The sequence below is a fragment of the Triticum urartu genome, chromosome 7 (assembly GCF_003073215.2).
Source record: "Triticum urartu cultivar G1812 chromosome 7, Tu2.1, whole genome shotgun sequence".
Lineage (NCBI taxonomy): Eukaryota > Viridiplantae > Streptophyta > Magnoliopsida > Poales > Poaceae > Triticum > Triticum urartu.
Window position 1 is genome coordinate 638810421 of NC_053028.1, and position 3068 is coordinate 638813488.

The window sequence follows — 3068 nt, forward strand, 5'->3', positions numbered from 1 at the left end:
GCTGTCGGATCCGGCGTCCTGACCACCGGCCTCTCCTAGTCTCCTTCTTCTGATCTTCTCAAACTATTGCTAAACTACAGTGCATGCATAGGTAGTAAGTAATCTGTAACTCTGTATCATCTAATTCTTTTCCCTAGTTTCTTTATATCAGGCAAACTCAGTGAATAGGTGGTGTTAAATTATATTGCTTACTCAGTTTTATTTCATTGTTATAAGGAGATTAGAAATCCAAGATGAAGTGGACCCATACAATTGAAGCATTGATGATATTAAGATTATACAATTGTATCAAAAAAAATGAGGAAACACAAGGGGCTACTACCTCGTGCACTTGGTGTTAATGGTATAATTTTTTTTTGCATAATTTCATATGAACAATTGATTTATTCTATGTCCAATGTCTTGATTTTAAATACTTCATTTTATGTTTGCAGATTCAGATCCTTCTACTATTGTGGGTGAAGAAACGATGGCCTTGAATTAAGCAAGTCTTCACTAATTTGGTACCAAACCATTTTTGTAATGATACACTTTGTTAAACTATTTGTTTAGTGGAATTTCCTCTCGTGAATTTATATTTTGTTTTGAATGTGATTTTGTGGCATACATATAACGCACCTTGATGTGCGTGGTATTTGACATTATATTTAGTCAATTAGTTTAGCCTTAGGATTTGACAAATCCTAGTTCCGCCTCTGGATGTAGAGGTAGCGTGCCGACCGCGATCACATCGACTATGGAACCATTTACCATGCACATCGTCACCTCGTCCTTAGCCAATCTTTGCTTAATCCGTAGCCCCTGTTTCGAGTTGCAAATATGAGCAACAAAACCAGTATCAAATACCTAGGCGCTACTGCGAGCATTAGTAAGGTACACATCAATAACATGTATATCAAATATACCTTTCACTTTGCCATCCTTCTTATCTGCCAAATACTTGGGGCAGTTCCCCTTCCAGTGGCCGGTCCCTTTGCAGTAGAAGCACTCAGTCTCAGGCTTAGGTCCAGACTTGGGCTTCTTCACTTGAGCAGAAACTTGCTTGCCGTTCTTCTTAAAGTTCCCCTTCTTCCCTTTGCCCTTCTTCTTGAAACTAGTGGTCTTGTTGACCATCAACACTTGATGCTCCTTCTTGATTTCTACCTCCGCAGCCCTTAGCATTGCGAAGGGCTTGGGAATTGTCTTATCCATCCCTTGCATATTATCGTTCATCACGAAGCTTTTGTAGCTTGGTGGCAGTGATTGAAGAACTCTGTCAATGACACTATCATCAGGAAGATTAACTCCTAGTTGAGTCAAGTGGTTGTGGTACCCAGACATTCTGAGTATATGTTCACTGACAGAACTATTCTCCTCCATCTTGCAGTTATAGAACTTATTGAAGACTTCATATCTCTCAATTCGGGCATTTGCTTGAAATATTAACTTCAACTCCTGGAACATCTCATATGCTCCATGACATTCAAAACATCGTTGAAGTCCCGATTCTAAGTCGTAAAGCATGGCACACTGAACTATCGAGTAGTCATCAGCTTTTCTCTGCCGGACGTTCATAACATCTGGTGTTGCTCCTGCAGCGGGCTTTGCACCTAGCGGTTCTTCTAGGACGTAATTCTTCTGCGCAGCAATAAGGATAATCCTCAAGTTACGGACCCAGTCTGTGTAGTTGCTACCATCATCTTTCAACTTAGCTTTCTCTAGGAACGCATTAAAATTCAAAGGAACGGTAGCACAGGCCATTTATCTACAACAACATAGACATGCAAAATACTATCAGGTGCTAAGTTCATGATAAATTAAAGTTCAATTAATCATATTACTTAAGAACTCCCACTTAGATAGACATCTCTCTAGTCATCTAAATGATCACGTGATCCATATCAACTAAACCATGCTCGGTCATCACGTGAGATGGAGTAGTTTTTAATGGTGAACACCACTATGTTGATCATATCTACTATACGATTCACGCTCGACTTCTCGGTCTCAGTGTTCCGAGGCCATATCTGCATATGCTAGGCTTGTCAAGTTTAACCCGAGTATTCTGCGTGTGCAAAACTGGCTTGCACTCGTTGTATGTGAACGTAGAGCTTATCACACCTGGTCATCACGTGGTGTCTCGGCACGATGAACTATAGCAATAGTGCATACTCAGGGAGAACACTTATACCTTGAAATTTAGTGAGAGATCATCTTATAATGCTACCGACGTACTAAGCAAAATAAGATACATAAAGGATAAACATCACATGCAATCAGAATAAGTGATATGATATGGCCATCATCATCTTGTGCCTTTGATCTCCATCTCCAAAGCACCATCATGATCACCATCGTCACCGGCTTGACACCTTGATCTCCATCGTACCATCATTGTCGTCTCGCCAACTATTGCTTCTACTACTATCGCTACCGCTTAGTGATAAAGTAAAGCAATTATATGGCGATTGCATTTCATACAATAAAGCGACAACCATATGGCTCCTGCCAATTGCCGATAACTGTTACAAAACATGATCATCTCATACAACAATTTATATCATCATGTCTTGACCATATCACATCACAACATGCCCTACAAAAACAAGGTAGATGTCCTCTACTTTGTTGTTGCAAGTTTTACGTGGCTGCTATGGGCTTCTAGCAAGACCGTTCTTACCTACGCATCAAAACCACAACGATTTTTCGTCGTGTGCGAAAAGATGTCAAACTCGATTCAACTAAAGCTGGAGAAACAGACACCCGCCAGCCACTTGTGTGCGAAGCACGTCGGTAGAACCAGTCTGATGAACGCGGCCATGTAATGTCGGTCCGGGACACTTCATCCAACAATACCGCCGAATCAAAGTAAGACGTTGCTGGTAAGGAGTATGACTATTATCGCCCACAACTCTTTGTGTTCTACTCGTGCAAATAACATCTACGCATAGACCTGGCTCGGATGCCATTGTTGGGAACGTAGTATTTCAAAAAAATTACCTACGATCACGCAAGATCTATCTAGGAGATGCATAGCAATGAGAGGGGAGAGTATGTCTACGTACATTCGTAGAACGAAAGCAGAAGCG